The following is a 22,111-nucleotide window of genomic DNA, read 5'->3' as shown; positions in this document are numbered from 1 at the left end:
TATAGTTCTGTTTTGTATTACTGCCATTTTCTCTTCAGTCTGCGACACAGATTAATCAGACTGAAGAGATTATGGAGAAAATACAAGTTATATATATATATATTTTTTTTTTTTTTTGCCACCTCATAGCTCTATACCAAACACACAAAGCTGCAGTGTTTTACTTAACTACTGGACCTATGAGTTGGCAAAAAAATAAAGTCTGCGGCGCAGTGTTTTATTAGGCGCACGGTGTGTGTTGCTGGCGCGAAATACACAAATAACCAAACATTATTGGGGGCAAAAAACATTATTATTTTTTAACAAAAAAACAAAATTAACTGTGCCTGCTTGGGGTAGAGTGACGGAACTGGGGGGTGTGTAGCTGTGAGGCCTGGCTAAGTGTGGACGACGCAGGGGTGGCAGGAGAAGGGGCAATTAAAGTAGTGGGGTCTGGGAGTTCGGGGATGGGGCTTGACACATGAGAGGCCTGAGACACACTGGAAGGGTGAGACAAACCTGACATTACAGACACATTGGGAGGTGATGGGGGAGGAATACAGATAGTACACTTTTTTTTTTTTTTTTTTTTCTTTCCCTTTTTGGGATCTACATGGTCTGGGAAGCCTCTGTGGGCTCATTTGTTGCGGCCTGGTCGTGGTGGGCGACCTGTCAGGGTCCGACTGCTGCTGAGCGTACAGCCATGCCAGAGTCCATTGTGCTCGTAGAACGAAAGGCCATGCCTGGGTCCTGCTGCATCGTGGTGGAGCGGAAGGCCATGACAGGGTCCTGCTGCTGCATGGTGGTGGCAGTGGAGGAGGTCCAAGCTGGAGCAGCAGTTGTCATGGTGGTGGCGGTGGGCTGTCCAACTGCACTCGGCATGGTGGTGCTGTAGTGGTGTACGGCAGTGCTTGGAATGGAGGTGGCAGTGGTATGCAGCAGAGCTCGGCATTGAGGTCAAGCGTGACCGTGTTGGCACAGGTGGATATGCCGCCACTGTCTTCTGAAAATACCGACTCTGCTGCATAGCCTGCATGTAAGCAGCATTGCAGGCCTGCATGACACGAAGCTGGAGATCAGGAGTAAGGTGATCCGACATGCCCTGTTCAATTTGATTAAAAAAATGATGTGCTGGCCTCTGGAGGTCGGCTTTCACTTGGTCAAGGCTTCTGGTGACCTCCTAGATACGTGTATTCATATGGCTAATGGCAGTATCCAGTCGGTCACCCATCGCTTTGAATCCATCATGAAAGACCGAGCTCAATTCCAAAAACTCAAGCATGAGTGACCTGTCCGAGGCCCTCTGTCGCTGCCGGGAAGAGCCCAAAAAAAAGGGGACTGGGAAAGGGGGACACCTGATGGACCAGCTTCCTGGTCTCCAGTTAATGTGGCAGGCCTACTTGCTGCAGCGATGCTGGATGGCTGGGACGGGTCCGTGGCTGTCTGGTGAAGGACCGCTCAAGAACCAGGGTCAAGAGTGCTGCTCCATGTGCTGTGAAAAAAGAAGAAAAAAAAATAATACCAAACATTTACAAAGCACCAACTCCTGTGGAATAGAAACTTACAGATTATGGCAATACAACACAACCTAATACACAAAAAAATACTTACGTTCTCTGGGCAAGGACCGGTCTCAAAAATGCCAGAATGTGGTGGTATTTATATTTTCGGATCCTTGCTCCCGAACCACTAGGAAGCCAGCTCTCTTGACGAAGGTCCTTGTTGAAGCGATCCTTCATCGAACGCCAACGTGTTTTGACTTTGAGCACTGTTGAAAAAACAAAAAAGAATGGTTAGACATTGGACTTTTGGCCGTGATCACACAACTGTGTGTGATGAGAGAAACTTTCAGGAGTTTCTCATCACACACAGTTGTGTGATCCTGGCCAAGGTCACTGCTGCAGCACACCGCATTGCAATACTTACAAAATGCATTTCGAACCCGAGTCGGGGCATTGTCCCTGCCATCCCACATCGCTTTGGCCACCTCATTCCATAGCCGCCGGATTGTCACGTTGTCCAAGTGCTGCGGAACCCGGGTGTCCCACAACGGGACTCGCTCATGGACCAGGGAGATTAGGAGGTCATTTTCAATGAGGTCCTCATCCTGTTCTGGAACCTAAAAAATGAAAAAAGACATTAATGTTGGAGAGATTAACATAAGGAAAAGAAAGAGAACAGAGACAGAAAACTGGCATGAAAATTGAAAGTCAAGAAAAAAAAGGAGTCAAGAAGAAAAAGGTAAAGAAAGAGGAAGGTAAAGAAATAAACATTCAAGAATAGTAGAGTGAGTATACAATAAAGTCAGCCAGGCATACTTACACGCTGCCGCCTTGCCACCCGACAATGAACCCGCTGCTCCTGCTCGGCCTCTGCCGCAGTGGAAGAAGTGCTCTAAAAAAAGGAAAAAAAAATTGTCACATGTGTAGATGTAACAGTGAATACTTACCAATCTGAGGAGGTGAGTACTCACTTCACTGACATGTTCGGCTTGTGCAGGCGCAGGATGTTGCTGCTCCTCAGAAGAAGATGACATTCTAATGCATGCAGAAAGAAAAAAATGGCAGAAATTAGGACATATAGAGACAGAACATATAAAATAAAGGCATTGGCTTTGATATACTCACATTGTTCAGAGTCTTGTTTCCTCCAAGGTGCTTTCCTCTGTCTGGTCTGTTTCCCGGTCTGCTGTATAGTGACCTGCAAATGCCCACTCCCTCCTCTTCATCACTTTGTATGTGGGGGGTGGCTAATCGGTGTCTAGACATGTTTTCCTGTGATGCAACGCATGCGTTAACAAACGCAAGCGAACACATGTGCTTGCGAACGCATGCGTTCACATAGACCGTAATGCGTCTTTTTTGCCGCATTCTTTCCGCAAACATCCGCATACGTTTCTAGGCGGCAAATTGACACCTCTAAAATTACGTGTAGCGTTTACCGCGCTAAACCGCTGACAACGAAACGACGCATGCGTCGTCAAATGCGGCAAAACGCAACCGATCGCAGACACATGCGTCCCTAATGTTAAATATAGGAATACACGACGCATGCGGATAATTGCGGAAGAAACGCTGCGGACACAACCGCAGATGTGAAACCAGCCTTACTTAGCTATATTTGATATTGACATTATTCAGGTTCTGTCCGCTCGGCCCCCTGACACCAAAGGGGGCTGAGATATTGTTACTTCTAACTAGGCAAATTTCACTTTAATGCATCAGTGAGGTAGTTTTCTTATATTAAACTGGAAATCCATGTATTTTTTTTTTTTTTGTAAACGCCATTTTTATTTAAAAAAAATGTAAGTAAGATATTTTGAAGATTGTTATCAGTAACTAGATGGTAGCCCGATTCTAACGCATCGGGTATTCTACAATATTATTGTAGTTTATTTATGAAGATTTTATAATAATACATTGAATACACAGGATTCGGCCGGCCACGACCAATTAGCGAAGCGTGGTTGAAATCCCGCACCAATTCGCGGCCGGACTGCGCCTGTCGCTGATTGTTTGCGGCCGGCCACCCGCGTAGAATATTGCACAGCCCGCATAGTATATTGTCCAGCCCGCGTAGTACATTGCACAGCCCACATAGTATATGACAATGTGGGCATCATATCCCTGTAAAAAAAAAAAATTAGTTCTATACTCCCCCGGATCCAAGCGAAGCAGTTACCGACGCTCCTCGTGCGCTCTAGTCCCAAGAGTGCATTGCAGTCTCGCGAGATGATGACGTAGCGGTCTCGCGAGACCGATACGTCATCATCTCGCGAGATCGCAATGCATGGAGCGGTCACCGGGGCTTCGCGAGGAGCGGGAAAGGCCTGTTCCTGATCCGGGGGCCGACGGACGGTGAGTATATAAGGTTTTTTTATTTATTATTTTTAACATTAGATCTTTTTACTATTGATGCTGCATAGGCCACATCAGTAGTAAAAAGTTGGTCACACAGGGTTAATAGCAGCGTTAATGGAGTGCGTTACACCGCGGCATAACGCGGTCCATTAACGCTGCCATTAACCCTGTTTGAGGGATGACTGGAGGGGAGTATGGAGCGGACATTGACTGCGGGGAGGAAGGAGCGGCCATATTGCCGCCGGACCGTGCCGCTCGCTGATTGGTCGTGGCAGTTTTGCCGCGACCAATCAGCGACTTGGATTTTCATGACACAGAGGCCGCGACCAATGAATATCTGTGACAGACAGACGGAAGTGACCCTTAGACAATTATATAGTAGATTGTGGCTGCTTCAGGATTAGACACTTTCACTTCAATATATGGGTGCCAAAAAATGTAAGATGGTCTCATACACTAGTGACTAAACGTAATGAGCTATTCTGCTGTATATTCTTCATATCAGTGCAATTTTGGCAAAAGGAAAGGGGGGATTTAAAAACCAGACAGTCTGGAGTGAATATCCCTTGTAATCTAATACCATCTGGTCACCTGCGATGACTCCATATTACATTCACCAGCTGCTTATTAAAAATAAAAGCGGCTAAGCCAAATAACAGGGAGGATGTGTGTTGGGAATTGGTCTTTTAGAGTAGCAATAGATATCAGATTGTTGGCCTTTAAGAGTTGTCTCACAGGAGACGCCAAAGATGTCTAAGGGATGCGGACCCATCTCTCTCGAGGACATTGCTCTCTGGAGCGCCTTGTCCTTGCTGCTGCCCGATCACATGTGGCCCTGCATACGTGGACTGTCTCTATTCATTTCTATGTGCACTCGGAATACAGGCGAGTAAGTGCCCGACCCGAATATAGTAGACATTTATGGTATATTGTCTAGATTTTGCCTAAATGTTACCTGGGACCATGAGGCTCGGGTGATTTGGCCAAGAGGCAGGTCCCTGGCGGATTCTGCCTGCGCCGCTCCTCTACAATGACAGGTGTATCTCCATGCATGTTTATAGGGAGGGCCATGTCCGTCTAGTTGTGCTATGGAGAAGTTGCCAGGGATCGGCCTCTTGAACAAGTGATTTGAGCTACATGGCCCCTGGCTGACTCTTTGGCTTGAGTTACAGTGACACACTTGAAATCAGTGTCGCATTGCAACATCACATCTAATGTTTTCCTATGGAGTCGCGTTTCGATCTGCGACATCCTGCAGTACAGAGTTGCAAGTATTTCCAGATGAGTTGGACTTTCTGATGCAAGCGACACGCAAATTTCCATTATGTGGCTATTCTTATTTTACAGCAAAATCGGAGCCCTGAAAAGGTTGCACAACAGCAAGTTGCACAGATGTTTTTATTGCAGGACGTTTCTGAGAATTGTGGTTTTACAGTAAATGTTGCTGTGTCGCCCTAGCCGTAGTGTTTCAGAGTAAAAAGTCAGGCTGGATAGAGCCAGTGTCTGATACATACTGCCTATAGTTTAAGAACTCATGTACTCTACAGACCAGTGTACGAATCCATGATATGGAGCCCACAGGCTGCTTTGGCTTCATACTGTGTATCCATGTTCTTCTAATGACTTATGTAGGCACAGTGCACACCTATCGTTTTTCTTGTGAATGAGGAATCTTAAAGGGGACCTGACGGCTGATACATGCTACCTATAAATTGGGCAGCATATGTCGTGTCGGCACTGGCTAAGAGGCGTATCTAGGGTTTTGATTCAGGGGGAGCAAAATCTCTAAGTGGGCCCTTAACAAGGTAACCCTGATTACAACTCTGTGACGCACCATAAGGCTGTGTGCACACGTTGCAAGTTTACATTATGCATCCCATCATTTAGAATGCATTCGGCAATTTTTGTGCACATGATGCGTTTTTTTTCTGTGAAAAAAACACATCGCGGTAAAAAAAACGCAGCGTGTGCATTAATTTTGGGGATTTTTTGCGGATTTCCCAGTATATTATTGCATTGGGAGCCTCCGGAAAAATCCGCAAAAAAAAAAGGAACAAAACACGCATCAAACACGCAAAAAAAGCATGCGGATTTCTTGCAGAAAATGTCCTGTTTTGCTCAGGAAATTTATACAAGAAATCCTGAACATGTGCACATAGCCTAATAGTGGAGGGAAAACCTCAGCAGATAACGGCGCTGTTGCTGAAAATAATCTCTGTACAAAGACCAACATTGATATTAACGCCATATGGTCAGTGGTAGATATCAGTTCTGCAGAACATGTAATGGATTACAGTGTCTTACCACTGACGTTCTTTCTGATGGAATCGTTCACTTTTCCATTTGGCTCAGACCAACAATAATCCTGGAGGGCATTCTAAGGGATGCTATACTGGAGTATCTGAAGAGGAATAACCTCATGACCCAGTATCAGCACGGGTTTACTAGGGACCGTTCATGTCAGACTAATTTGATCAGTTTCTATGAAGAGGTAAGTTCCGGATTGGACCAAGGGAACCCAGTGGATGTAGTGTATATGGACTTTTCAAAAGCTTTTGATACGGTGCCACACAAAAGGTTGATACATAAAATGAGAATAATGGGGATAGGGGAAAATATGTGCAAGTGGGTTGAGAGCTGTCTCAGGGATAGGAAACAAAGGGTGGTTATTAATGGAGCACTCTCGGACTGGGTAGCGGTTAGCAGTGGGGTACCACAGGGGTCAGTATTGGGCCCTCTTCTTTTTAACATATTTATTAATGACCTTGTAGGGGGCATTCAGAGTAGAATTTCAATATTTGCAGATGACACTAAACTCTGCAGGGCAATTAATACAGAGGAGGACAATTTTATATTACAGGATGATTTATGTAAACTAGAAGCTTGGGCTGATAAATGGCAAATGAGTTTTAATGGGGATAAATGTAAGGTCATGCACTTGGGTAGAAGTAATAAGATGTATAATTATGTGCTTAATTCTAAATCTCTGGGCAAAACCGTCAATGAAAAAGACCTGGATGGATGACAAACTCATATTCAGTGGCCAGTGTCAGGCAGCTGCTACAAAGGCAAATAAAATAATGGGATGCATTAAAAGAGGCATAGATGCTCATGAGGAGAACATAATTTTACCTCTATACAAGTCACTAGTTCGACTGTTGTGAGTTCTGCTCTAGGGCTCCCTCTTGTGGTTTCTAGTGGTATGGCTGCTCCTTGGATTTAGCTGTCTGCAGCTGCTTCCACTGATAGTCTTTTCTGCTCGGCTATTTATGCCTGGCTCTTTCCTTCAGCCAGTGCCACTTGTAAATGGTTCCTGGTTGAATTCACATCTCTTTGGATTTCCCTGTTATCCTGACCAGTTCAGCAAAGCTAAGTTTTTGCTTGCTCTTTTCTGTCCATAGATTGTGGACTTATCCGTTCTGTGCTTTCTATCTTTGTCCAGCTTATCAGTATGAATTAATTCTGTCTTGCTGGAAGCTCTGGGAAGCAGATTTACCCTCCACACCTTTAGTCAGGTGTGGAGATTTTTTGTAAACTCTGCGTTGATTTTTGTAGTGTTTTATACTGACCGCACAGTATTCCATCCTGTCCTATCTATTTAGCTAGACTGGCCTCCTGTGCTCATCCTGGTTTCATTCTGTGTATGTCTTTTCCCTCTCCACTCACAGTCATTATTTGTGGGGGCTAATCTATCCTTTGGGGATTTTCTCTGAGGCAAGATAGTTTTCCTGCTTCTTTCTTTAGGGGTAGTTAGCTCTTAGGCTGTGACGAGGTGCCTAGGGAGAGTTAGGAGCATCCCACGGCTACTTCTAGTGTTGTGTTGAGCTTAGGGACTGCGGTCAGTACAGGTACCACTTCCTTCAGAGCTCGTTCCATGTTGCTCCTAGACCCACCGTATCATAACATTCGACCACACTTAGAATACTGTGCACAGTTCTGGTCTCTGGTGTATAAGAAAGACATAGCTGAACTAGAGCGGGTGCGGAGAAGAGCGACCAAGGTTATTAGAGGACTGGGGGGTCTGCAATACCGAGATAGGTTATTACACTTGGGGCTATTTAGTTTGGAAAAACGAAGACTAAGGGGTGATCTTATTTTAATGTATACATATATGAGGGGACAGTACAAAGACCTTTCTGATGATCTTTTTAATCCGAAACCGGGACAAGGGGGCATCCTCTGCGTTTGGAGGAAAAAAGGTTTAAGCATAATAACAGACGTGGATTCTTTACTGTAAGAGCAGTGAGACTATGGAACTCTCTGCCCTATGATGTTGTAATGAGTGATTCATTACTTAAATTTAAGAGGGGACTGGATGCCTTTCTTGATAAGTGTAATGTTACAGGGTATATACACTAGATTCCTTGATAGGGCGTTGATCCAGGGAACTAGTATGATTGCCGTATGTGGAGTCAGGAAGGAATTTTTTTTCCCCAATGTGGAGCTTACTCTTTGCCACATGGGGTTTTTTGCCTTCCTCTGGATCAACATGTTAGGGCATGTTAGGTTAGGCTATGGGTTGAACTAGATGGACTTATATTCTTCCTTCAACCTTACTAACTATGTAACATGACAACTTCTCCAGCCAGCACTCATCTGCAGAGATTCCAACAAAGACACATTTCACTTCTCATATTTTTAGCTTTGTCCCCATCTATTCCCAACCTGCACAAACTCCTCATCCTGCTGATACAGCAGCAGCAGCTCCGCTTTGGGGTATATGTCCCTATTACTGAATCTGCTTTGTGGGTCTGTGTGCCCTCTAGACGGTAAAACAAACCTCTAGAATATAGTAATGCTGTGTGCAACTGCCCTAGAAATCAGTGCCACACTTTTCCTCTTTAGAAAGTAATAATGCCCTCTGTGTGCCCCTTTGACAGTCACAATAACCTGAGTTCCCCTATAACAACAAGTGCCAATTTAACGTTTAATAATGTCCCAGGTCTCCCCCCTGCACAGCTCCCCTGTGGCGGTCGGTGAACTTCCTCCGCTTGGAATTCTGGGATACCTTGACATCTGGACAGAACAGGAAATAAAAACATTACAAGGCAATTGTATAAATAGATTATCTTGCCGTGTAAACAAGCTGCCAATGAACTGATGAACGGGGAAAAATGCTTGTTTCTCTGATAATTATTTTTATGCAGCATGAAAGAACATTTTCTCTGTGGAACATGTTTCTGTGTAAACATGACTCGCACTGCTGACATGAGTGGCGGCCTATGTGCCCTGCGCTCAGTGCGCATCATTTACCTCGGTCTGCTTGTGTAAACAGGCATTGAAACAACCGCCGATCTTGTAAAAGTTTTCATGTCGTATCGTGCCTCCAGATAATCTGTGTATATGACTGTGAGAAAAAAAGTATTGTGGTTGTGTTTATTGCATCCATATTATGGAGCTATTTAACGCTAAGACATGTATCAAGGGAACATACGGTACCTCACAAAGGCACACGCTTTCAGTTAATATTCCACTGGCTTGTTAACTTGCGCAAAGTTACCAGATTGAATTGCTGGTAATTTATTGGCTGGATTTCTATGGTTCAGCAGTCTTGCAGTGATTTATAGTCCTCATTCTATTTAGTTTTGAATGTTCTACCTGTTTGCATAATATATTTGCCATGTACTTGTGATATTCAACAAAGTCAGAAAAGTTTTATCAAAAGAACATATGGGAATAAAATAATATTTCATGGTGTCTGCCCTCCAAGTAAGAGTATGCTCACAGGAAGTCTATCAGACATGTGCAAACCTGGTGAAATTTTCAGGAGGAAAACCTTTCGGGACACGTTGGCGTATTTTGTCATGAACTTTTTTTTTTGTTTGTTTGTTTTTTAGCATATGTTCATTCTTTTTGGCCTTTTATTCAGTGCTCTTTCATGTGGGTTATGGAGTGTATCTACTTGAAAAAGACATAATGTGCACATACCCTACTGGTATTCAGTCATGCAGTTTACGGTAATTGTTTTCTTGTGATCATATCCATTAATATTCTTATATAATTTTATTTAGTCTGTATTGCAGGAGTGAAAAATATTTCCAAAGGTCACACTGTCATAGTAAACCAATCCTCAGAGCTGCAAAAATTAAAATAAAAAAATGAGAGGTACTTACACAATTACAGCACCAGAACCGCTATCGGTACATGAGTACAGAACCACCGTTGGAACATGATTACAACACCAAGCTTAGGATCAATTGCAATGTCGGGTGAGCTCTCGCGGTACACACTTGTATTGCATGAACCCAATATGTCTTAACAACTCTTAGTATCTCTTTATCATTGTTAAGTTACCAATAGTGATGAGCGAATATACTCGGTACTCGAGATTACCCGAGCAGGCTCAGGTGTCCTCCGAGTATTTGTAAGTACTCAGAGATTTAGTTTTCAGCGCCGCAGCTGAATGATTTACATCTGTTAGCCAGCATAAGTACATGTGGGGGTTGCCTGGTTGCTAGGGAATCCCCACATGTAATCAAGCAGGCTAACAGATGTAAATCATTCAGCTGCGGCGCTGAAAACTAAATGTCAGAGTACTTACAAATTCTCGAAGGACACCCTCGAGGAACGAGTATACTTGCTCATCACTAGTTACCAACCATTATCAGACTGCGGACCATACAGCAACCACAGTAACTATTAGACGCAGTCAATATTACAAATAAACATCCAGGTACTTCTCATGTGTTGTCTTCTCTGATTAGAGTAGTTAAAGGGAACCTGTCACCTGAATTTGGCGGGACCAGTTTTGGGTCATATGGGCGGAGTTTTCGGGTGTTTGATTCACCCTTTCCTTACCCGCTGGCTGCATGCTGGCCGAAATATTGGATTGAAGTTCATTCTCTGTCCTCCGTAGTATACGCCTGCGCAAGGCAAGATTGCAGACTGTGCAGGCGTGTACTATGGAGGACAGAGAATGAACTTCAATCCAATATTGCAGCCAGCATGCAGCCAGCGGGTAAGGAAAGGGTGAATCAAACACCCGAAAACTCCGCCCATATGACCCAAAACTGGTCCCGCCAAATTCAGGTGACAGGTGCCCTTTAACATTCCTTTTGTCTCCATGAAGTACAGATACTATAATGAGATAGCTTGTCTCTGCAGAATTACTTTTCCAGCTTTCTGCAGCACATCCCAACACGGTGCATTAAAAATAAATGTAATTATAATGCCCCGTGATTTAAAAACACAAAGTATGACCCCAACACTGTTTCTCTTATGCAACATTGCATCAACACTATCCCTCTCCTTATAAATTATAAAAACCATGCTGTCACCCCCCCCCATATGAACTATAACTGCCAACCTGTCCTTCCTTACTAACTATGGCCTCTACACTGATCCCCCTTACATTGTTCAATAATCTGTGTTCCTGCCCACACTGACACCTCTCCTTACTGTCCCCCTTCAATGTTACCACCAAATATGATCGCAGTGTTCCGGCGGTATAGGGAAGCATCGCGCAGGGAGGGGGCTCCCTGCGGGCTTCCTGGAGACCCCCGGAGCAACGTGATGTGATCGCATTGCTCGGAGGGTCTCTTACCTCCTCCTCCCTGCAGCAGGCCCGTATCCAAGATGGCCGCGGGGCTGCATCCGGGTCCTGCAGGGAGGTGGCCTACCAGCGCCTGCTCAGAGCAAGCGCCGGTAAGCCTGCAGAGTGCACGTCAGATTGCAGTGCACAGCAAAGTGTCAGATCAGCGATCTTACACTATAACATGATGCCACCCCCCCGGGGCAAAAATTAAAAAAAAAAAAATCCTAAAAAAACAAACAAACAAAATATTGTTTCCATTTAGTTAACCCCTTCAGTGAACACCGTAAAAAAAAAAAAAGGCAAAAAACAACGCTTTATTATCATACGCCAAACAAAAAGTGGAATAACACGCGATCAGAAAGACGGATATAAATAACCATGGTACTGCTGAAAACGTCATCTTATCCCGCAAAAAACGAGCCACCATACAGCATCATCAGCGAAAAAATAAAACGGTTATAGTCCTCAGAATAAAAAATGCAAAAATAATTATTTTTTCTATAAAATAGTTTTTATCGCATAAAAGCGCCAAAACATAAAAAAAATGATATAAATGAGGTATCGCTGTAATCATACTGACCCAAAGAATAAAACTGCTTTATCCATTTTACCAAACGCGGAACGGTATAAACGCCTCCCCCAAAAGAAATTCATGAATAGCTGGTTCTTGGTCATTCTGCCTGACAAAAATCGGAATAAAAAGCGGTCAAAAATTGTGACGTGCCCGAAAGTTACCAATAAAAACGTCAACTCGTCCCTCAAAAAACAAGACCTCACATGGCTCTGTGGACCAAAATATGAAAAAATTATAGCTCTCAAAATGTGGTAACGCAACATATTTTTTGCAATAAAAAGCGTCTTTCAGTGTGTGACTGCTGCCAATCATAAAAATCCGCTAAAAAACCCATTACAAAAGTAAATCAAACCCCCCTTCATCACCCCCTTAGTTTGGGAAAAATTAAAAAAAAATGTATTTCCATTTTCCCATTAGGGTTAGGGTTAGGGCTAGAATTAGGGTTAGGGCTAGGGTTAAGGCTACAGTTGGGGTTGGGGCTAAAGTTAGGATTAGGGTTTGGATTACATTTACGGTTGGGAATAGGGTTGGGATTAGGGTTAGGGGTGTGTCAGGGTTAGGGGTGTGGTTAGGGTTACCATTGGGATTAGGGTTAGGGGTGTGCTTTGATTAGGGTTTCAGTTATAATTGGGGGGGTTTCCACTGTTTAGCCAGATCAGGGGCTCTCCAAATGCGACATGGCGTCCGATCTCAATTCCAGCCAATTCTGCGTTGAAAAAGTAAAACAGTGCTCCTTCCCTTCCAAGCTCTCTCGTGCGCCCAAACAGGGGTTTACCCCAACATATGGGGTATCAGCGTACTCAGGACACATTGGACAACAACTTTTGGGGTCCAATTGCTCCTGTTACCCTTGGGAAAATACAAAACTGGGGGCTAAAAAATTAATTTTTGTGGAAAAAAAAAAAAAAGATTTTTTTATTTTCACGGCTTTGAGCCCCCAAGTGTTTCACTACAGTTTATAACGCAAAGTTCTCACAACACATCTAGATAAGTTCCTTGGGGGGTCTAGTTTCCAATATGGGGTCACTTGTGGGGGGTTTCTACTGTTTAGTTACATTAAAGGCTCTGCAAACGTAATGTGACGCCTGCAGACCAATACATCTAAGTCTGCATTCCAAGTGGCGCTCCTTCCGTTCCGAGCCCTCCCATGCGCCCAAACAGTGGTTCCCCCCCACATATGGGGTATCAGCGTACTCAGGACAAATTGGACAACAATATTTAGGGTCCAATTTCAACTGTTACCCTTGGAAAAATACAAAACTGGGGGCTAAAAAATAATTTTTGTGGGGAAAAAAAAAAGAATTTTTATTTTCACGGCTCTGCGTTATAAACTGTAGTGAAACACTTGGGGGTTCAAAGCTCTCACAACACATCTAGATGAGTTCCTTAGGGGGTCTACTTTCTAAAATGGTGTCACTTTGTGGGGGGTTTCAATGTTTAGGCACATCAGTGGCTCTCTAAACGCAACATGGCGTCCCATCTCAATTCCAGTCAATTTTGCATTGAAAAGTCAAATGGCACTCCTTCCCTTCCGAGCTCTGCCATGCGCCCAAACAGTGGTTTACCCCCACATATAGGGTATCGGCGTACTCGCGACAAATTGTACAACAACTTTTGGGGTCCATTTTCTCCTGTTACCCTTGGTAAAATAAAACAAATTGGAGCTGAAGGAAATTTTTTGTGAAAAAAAGTTAAATGTTCATTTTTATTTAAATATTCCAAAAATTCCTGTGAAACAGCTAAAGGGTTAAACTTCTTGAATGTGGTTTTGAGCACCTTGAGGGGTGCAGTTTTTAGAATGGTGTCACACTTGGTTATTTTCTATCATATAGACCCCTCAAAATGACTTCAAATGAGATGTGGTCCCTTAAAAAAAATGGTGTTGTAAAAATGAGAAATTGCTGGCCAACTTTTAACCCTTATAACTCCCTAACAAAAAACTATTTTGGTTCCAAAATTGTGCTGATATAAAGTAGACATGTGGGAAATTTTACTTATTAAGTATTTTGTGTGACATATCTCTGTGATTTAATTGCATAAAAATTCAAAGTTGGAAAACTGCGAAATTTTCAAAATTTTCGCCAAATTTCCATTTTTTTCACAAATAAACGCAGGCAATATCAAAGAAATTTTACCACTATCATGAAGTACAATATGTCACGAGAAAACAATGTCAGAATCACCTGGATCCGTTGAAGCGTTCCAGAGTTATAACCTCATAAAGGGACAGTGGTCAGAAATGTAAAAATTAACGTGCAAACCACCTTTGGGGGTAAAGGGGTTAAACTTTCCTTGCATGCCCTTCAGTGTTAAGTAGTGAACGCTGCATGTATGTGTGCTAATAGAGCAAGAATAAATTAATGAGCTGGTTGTAATCAAAATACACCTCCCTGCCAAAGAATACGGTCCCTGAGAATCTGCTCTGGGGCCTGATAAAAGGTCATTGAGGGCCGTAAATGGCCCTGGGGCATGAGGTTCTCCACCCGTCATAAAGTAGTGTTTTATCCTAGATGTGAATACCTTATTATCAGATTGCTGGAGCAGGTCCCTGTGGCTGCTTTCCCCATGCTGTCATCTGAATACAGGGGCCATTTACGAGAGGCATTATTTGCCCATTGTGGGCAGGAGGAGGCCTTCTGTTCAAAGCATTAGCAAAATTTTGGCTGCTGAAAATGGTAGATGTATTCTGCTGACAGCTGTTCATTACAGTTTTGGTAACAAAAGAAGGTCACCCGTTTTGGATCCTTTTTTTTGAGTGAACGGAGCTCTTTGGATGTGTTTGGTATATACCGTAATATGACAGTGAGTTCCTGGGGGCAGACCCCAGACACCGTGCTCCGGTATGGACAAACCTTATTCTAAATCATGTATTGAGAATTTTGTTTCTTGTTTCTTTCCCTTAGCTAAAAACTTAAGACCTTACAATTACTGACAGCCGTGTATCTCCTCTAGTACTAGATGTATATAATGCTATTCCCTAACGTATGGCGTCACCGTGGTTGTAAAAACCAGTGTTTCTATGGATCCATCTCCTGACACTAATCGGCTTTAATAAATCCTCATTATGCATAATTTTAGACCATTACTGACATATGGCTGTGGTAAAGAAATAGGGCAGTTGTCTTTTCTGCACTTACTGAATGTCATTACAAAGAGCAAATTCAATTGTAATTAGAACCAAAAATGACAATATTTAATTTTTTTTCAACATTTTGCATTGTTTTTTTGTCAGTGCAATTGGGGTGCTGTATTCCATGAGTTGTATCTGCTGATGTGGATAGGAATTAGCTGAGGCTGCAGCCCCACTATGAGTATTTGGTCAGTATTGTTCCTCAGCAATTGTAAGCCAAAACCAGGTGAGGAACAATCAGAGTAAAAGTATAATAGAAACACGTCACCACTTCTGCATTTATCACCCACTGGTTTTGGCTTACAAATGCTGAGGTAAAATACTGACCAAATACTGATAGTGGGGCCGTAGCCTTAGGAATAGTCCATTGCCGCTTCCACCGTTCCCCATGGTCTTACCGCAGTGTGACATTATTAGCTAAGGCTACTTTCACACTAGCGTCGTACTCGGCACGTCGCAGTGCGTCGGGCCGAAGTACAGACGCTAGCAGTGAATGCGCCGCACAACGGGGGCAGCGGATGCATTTTTCCAGCGCATGCGCTGCCCCATTGTGAGGTGCGGGGAGGTGGGGGCGGAGTTCCGGCCGCGCATGCGCGGTCGGAAATGGCAGACCGTCGGCAGCAAAAAAGTTACATGTAACGTTTTTTGCAGCCGACGGTCCGCCACAACACGGCGCAACCGTCGCACGACGGTTGCGACGTGTGGCAAAGCGTCGCAATGCGACGCTAATGCAAGTAAATGGAGAAAAAACGCATGCTGCAAGCACTTTTGCAGGATGCGTTTTTTTCTACAAAACGACGCATAGCGTGCAGTGCACGACGCTAGTGTGAAAGTAGCCTTAGATGCAGTGTATGTGAGTTGTAGAGGAGTTGGTCTTGGATATCAGGCTGAAACCAGAAACTCTGAATACAATAGAAAGCCGAGAACAATTCTGTCCTTTCTCCCCAGCCCAGGAGTTCAGACTGTGACAGCGAAGGGCTTATGTATTAACAGCCTGGAAAGACAATGCCACCGACCTCCTGTCACCATCTTTTTGACTTGAAATTCCATGGCAACCAACCTGGACTAAAGAGATTATACAATGGCCTTTGTGAAAGCTGAGTTTCTAGGCACCTATCCTAATTTATAGTGACACATGCTTAGTTGTTAAAATGACTTTCTTTTGTTGTGAAAGCCCTTTTTATTTTATTTTTTGTATTATCGCATGCCTGTGTTTATCACTAAAGAATCATTCAGTTACATTTGTCCTTGTGAGCAATAATCACAGACTAAAGACCACCTTTCATCAAATTTTCCGTGTTGAACTGGACACATGATATGATGGTGGCTTCAGAGCGCAAAATAACTTTTTTTTGTTTTTAGTTTCGCCTCTCTGTTGCAGAGATATTGGTCAAAGAATTTTGCACCTAACGAGTTAACTTTTGGTAAGTCCAATTGGGTGTTATTAGATAGTCACTCATAAGGGCTGGTGCAAACGGACGTCCGAGGGAATCGCGCCGATTATGTAAAGACACTCAGTGTGATCTAATTTTCTCAGATAAAATGGAGAAAAATATGTCAATCTCTCCATTCTGTAAGTCCATGGAAATCAGACTGCACTCAGATGTCATCCGAGTGTAGTCCAATGTTTTTCAATGTCCTCACTCACTTGCGTAGCCAAGTGAAATCCAAATATAGGATCAAACAAAATAAAAAAAAATGGTCATGAGAGGTCTATAAATCCTATCCACTTTGCTGGAACTGTGAGACGCTGCTTATTTCATCTGGCAAAAATATGCAACATCAAAAACTCAAAGTGGGAACTTGGCCGACAGACAGAACAAAGAGGTCCACTGGCATTCAGGTTTACGGATTATTGCCCAGAATGCCTATATTTCACACCTTTATTCAGGCCCCGAGGGGAGCTATTATCCCTATCCACCTCCTCCCATACTTTGTGAGAAGATCCACCTGGCTTTCATTGTGTAAAACATACGCAACAACTCAGGAATTACGTAGAGAATGTCTCGCTAAAGTACCGTAAGTGAACAAGCTTTTCGTGTTGATTGCTTGTGCTAAGCATTTATTTTTCACAGCACTTTATTTTGTTTTCTTAACTACATAAAAAACTTTTTTTAGCATTTCCCATAGACTTCTGTGCGAGACGTAAGGGGGTGGGGGGGAGCAACAAAAACACTTGTGCACAGTTTATAAAAAGATTTATTTATTTTTTTAAAACCAGTCTTCATGAATTAAATGGTATGTGCACAAAACATCTTTTTTCCCGGTGGATTCCGCCTGGTACCTCCCCTAAAGTTCAGCAAAACTGTTAAAAAAAGGAACATAACAGCAACATAAAAACATGTTAAGTTTGACTGCCACCGGCCCTTTAATTACATCCTGCTCCGTGAGCAAATGCACGCAGCATTGACTACTGAACTCTGAGGCGCATGCATGGAAAGATTACGTCCTGTGTCAGCGTTAGGCTACGTTCACATTTGCGTTGTTGTGTGTTACGTCGGCAACGCGACGCATGCAAAACGCATGCAAAAACGCATGGTTTTGTGACGCATGCGTCCATTTTTGGCTTGATTTTGGACGCAAAAAAAATGCAACTTGCTGCGTCCTCTGCGCCCTGACGCTTGCGCCAAAAATGACGCATGCGTCACAAAACGCAAGACAACGCATGTCCATGCACCCCCATGTTAAATATAGGGACGCATGCGTCGCCGCTGCTGCGCCCGACGCAACGCTAATGTGAAGTACTTCATGGGCAGAGTTGACACGCTGTTTGTACGGCCCCCAAGGATGGTATAAATTTACAAATGGCCCTTGGCAGATAAAAGGTTCCTCATCCCTCCACTAAAGTCTGAGCTGTCTGGGTCCGGAAGTGGTTAGATGCCTCTTCTGTTTGACTTCCATATATCATTTTTTTTTTTCTATTTTTCAACTTGTTTATGATCTTCTAATAGTTGGGATCTGGGCATTGATAACGTTTTGAGGACCACATCTTGGCCACAATCTCACTCCTTGTCTGTGCATGTCCTTTTTTTCTGATTCATAGCTTTTTCATCACTTTTTGGCATTGTAATTTTTTAGATCCAGCTGAATTGGCTGCAGGACCAGGGATTTTATAAGCCAGCCGAAAGAATGTTACTGTTTACCCAAGTCAGTCGTATGACATTGTCTGGCTGTCGGCTTTTATAGATGATCATTTTAGAGGAGGTGTGCAAGAATATTTTGTTAATGTAACCACAGGTATTCCAAAAGTTGTTCCAAGTCACTGTGTCTGTATCTTCATGATACCACAGGGCTATACTGGAATATTTATACCATGGAGAACAAATAAAACTTGCATTAGACAAGACGCCTTTGTGATTGTGGGAACATATTGGTGGTATAAGAAAGTACAGGGATAATGTCAAAGGACCGCTCACTGTGGGTGGGGGTATGTTCTCCGTCAGTAAAGTGCGAGCAGTAAAATACTTACTTGTCACAGTCTTCTGCCATTTCCAGCGCCGCTTTGGTCCTCTCCAACATCTTGATTTCCATCATTCGTATGTATGACTACGGGGAAGTGCATGGGGGAAAAACACCACACCTCTCAAGAAAAAGGAAAACCTGTAAGAGGCGTGCAACACTGAAATATTTATCATTGACTCCTTCTTTGAGCACAAACTGGATGTGACCTAACCTGGTTAAGATGCATTGAAAACCATTTGCTAATTGTGGACAGGGTAGCTGTCAGCTTCTGTTTAACAGCAGAGTGACTAGCACTGCACAGAATTCAGAGCAATTCACTCCCAATCTGTGGTTTTGCAATAGAAAAAAAGCACTCACCACGTCAGCTATTTTACGGGAAATGCTGGGATTTGTTAAAGCAGATTACACAGAAGCTGACAGATGTGTTGGTGGAATGGAGTTTTTCTGTAAACACCATTAACCAGAACCTGGCCGTCCATCGCATTCATGCATGGAGATAATTTGCCATGTGAAAAATATTCCTATGGAGCCAGCTCCTGCTCGAACATTATTATTTATTACTAGATGGTGGCCCGATTCTAACGCATCGGGTATTCTAGAATCTGTATGTAGTTTATTTATGAAGTTTTCAGAATAATGCAATTTACACACAGGATTCGGCCGGCCGCGACCAATTAGCGAAGCGTGGTTCAAATTGCCACATAGTATATTGTCCAGCCACGTAGTATATAGCACAGCCCACGTAGTATATTGCACAGCCACGTAAAATATTGCACAGCCACGTAGTATATAGCACAGAGACGTAGTATATAACACTGCCCATGCAGTATATAGCACCGGCCACGTAGCATATAGCACAGCGATGTAGTATATTGCCCAGCCACGTAGTATATTGCCAGCCACGTAGTATATTGCACAGCCACGTAACGCCACGTAATATATTGCACAGCCACGTAGTATATTGCACAGACGTAGTATATAACACTGCCCATGCAGTATATAGCACCGGCCACGTAGCATATAGCACAGCGATGTAGTATATTGCCCAGCCACGTAGTATATAGCACAGACACGTAGTATATAGCACAGCCCACGTAGTATATTGCACAGCCACGTAATATATTGCACAGCCACGTAGTATATAGCACAGCCACGTAGTATATAGCACAGAGACGTAGTATATAACACTGCCCATGCAGTATATAACACAGCGATGTAGTATATTGCCCAGCCACGTAATATATAGCACAGCCACGTAGTATATAACACAACCCATGCAGTATATAACACAGGCCACATAGTATATAGCACAGACACGTAGTATATAGCACAGATGCATAGTATATTGCCCAGCCACGTAGTATATAGCACAGCCATGTAGTATATAGCACAGAGATGTAGTATATAACACTGCCCATGTAGTATATAGCACAGCCACGTAGTATATAGCACAGACGTAGTATATAGCACTGCCCATGCAGTATATAACCCAGGCCACATAGTATAGAGCACAGCAATGTAGTATATTACCCAGCCACGAAATATATTCCACAGCCACGTAGTATATAGCACAGCCCACATAGTATATAGCACAGAGATGTATATACCACAGCCCATGCAGTATCTAACACAGCCCACGTAGTATATAGCAATGTGGGCACCATATCTCTGTTAAAAAAAATGATTAAAATAAAAAATAGTTATGCTCACCCTCCGTCGGCGTTAACGGACTGCGTTGCACCGCGGCATAATGTGGTCCGTTAACGCTGCCATTAACCATTTGTGAGCGGTGACTGGAGGGGATTATGGAGCGGGCTCTGACTACGGGGAGTAAGGAGCGGCCATTTTGCCACCAGACTGTGCCCGTCGCTGATTGGTCACGGCAAAACAGCCACAACCAATCAGCGACTTGAGATTTCCGGGACAGACAGAAGGACAGACATAAAGACGGAAGTACCCCTTAGACAATTATATAGTAGATAGTGCCATTTATTCCATGGCGCTTTACATGTGAAACGGTGAGGATGTGGAGTTTGTGTGCTGTTTTAAATATTCCTAAACTAGTAGGCCATGTTCACATATTCCTTATTTGGTCAGTATTTTACATCAGTATTTGTAAGAAATGAAGAGTGTGAAAATTTTATTAGTCAATAATCGAGGTCTGGTCCAGAGTTGTGATTCCCCCACGAGGACTGAGGAGCACATTCTTTAAAATTGATATCCGGTACTTAGTGAAAAACACAAATAAATGTACCTAAGCACTAATCGGCAGGAATAGGCAGGTAGCTGCGTGATGGCGAAGAAGAGCATCGGCACGTCACAGAGCGCTTACAGACTGTTCTTGCTGGAGATCCAGCTGCCTCTGCTGACGTCATGTCGACAGAGCGGTGGCTTCGGACTGATGTTGAAGTCCCGTCAACAGAGCGGGACCATTCCAGCGGTATCTGCATTGGCTTGGCTGTCCTGAGGTTGGCATCAGTGTTATGCCATGCGATCCCCGTGGCCAGTCAACGTTGCTTTAAGTAAAGATGAATTTTGTACGTTTCACCACAGAATCTGCATCAATTCCTGTATTTTCCATGATTACGTTATAGGTATTTAATTAACTTGGTATGGGATATTGGACTACAAAGATGCCATATCCATGGTGACTTGGATGGTTCCTTCTGGTAGCCTAAACTACCAGCAATAGGTCCTCTATGTTCACATGTCCTTTAATGATCCAGTGGACACCCATTAGTAAAGAAGTTGTGCAGACAACTTTTTAGTATGGTATTCACTAATAGACATGTGTGAAAATCGTCGGCTCCCTCCTTATTGGGCTCGCTAATAGAGCTGTAGCGGGAACCCGGATACTTGGATCGCTCCTGATAATCAGGTGTCTGGCGCCGTAGCTGCATGTGTCGCGGCTGTGTGACAGTCACAACACACAGGCTCTCCATGCATGTGTTGACTGTCACACAGCCGCAACACACATGCAGCTACAGCGCCAGACACCTGATTATCAGGAGTGATCCAAGTATCCGGGTTCCCGCTGCAGCTATTCGGTAAGCTCTATTAGCGAGCCCAATAAGGAGGGAGCCGACGATATTCACTCATGTCTATTAGTGAATATCAAACTAAAAAGTTGTCTGCACAAATTCTTTACTAATGGGTTTTCGCTGGATCATTAACCAAAACTGGCATGCACCACAACCCACTCACAACCATAAAATAACACCATAACACAGGATGATGGGTGAGGGTCAGTCACAGCTTTTATTAAAGTATTTTAACACAACCATTAGAAAGGTACTTAAATTTATTAAACTGGACTCGCCGCCAAATGTCCTGCCGCATATTCACAGGCAAGTCAGCCGACGAGTTGCACCATGTGTCCTTTCTGTTCCTTAACTGCTGTGACTTGAATTCTAAAGAATAAAACATATTTCAACATTAAATTACAGAATAAACAGGGAGGGAGGGTGGGGCCAGCACCTCCGAGACCCCTAGTCAGGGGGAAGAGGACAAAAAAGGCGCCAAGCCCCATTATATATACTGCAGGAGAGGGGCCCGTGTAAACCTCCTCCTAA

At 43.6% G+C, this 22,111-nt stretch overlaps 1 protein-coding gene and 1 long non-coding RNA gene across 4 annotated transcripts in view; one reads left to right on the top strand and one right to left on the bottom strand.

The window, feature by feature from the left end:
* Positions 1-22,111, top strand: part of NINL (ninein like) — a 170,587-nt gene that overhangs the window by 8,900 nt on the left and 139,576 nt on the right. The window lies entirely within an intron of this gene.
* On the bottom strand, positions 17,254-18,827 carry LOC138680562 (uncharacterized). Its single transcript, XR_011321656.1, has 2 exons — positions 18,547-18,827; positions 17,254-17,382 (listed from the first exon to the last, which is right to left on the bottom strand). It is a non-coding gene; the product is annotated as an uncharacterized lncRNA (long non-coding RNA).

The sequence above is a fragment of the Ranitomeya imitator genome, chromosome 5 (genome assembly GCF_032444005.1).
Source record: "Ranitomeya imitator isolate aRanImi1 chromosome 5, aRanImi1.pri, whole genome shotgun sequence".
NCBI lineage: Eukaryota > Metazoa > Chordata > Amphibia > Anura > Dendrobatidae > Ranitomeya > Ranitomeya imitator.
This window is presented reverse-complemented; position numbering and strand designations above follow the sequence as displayed.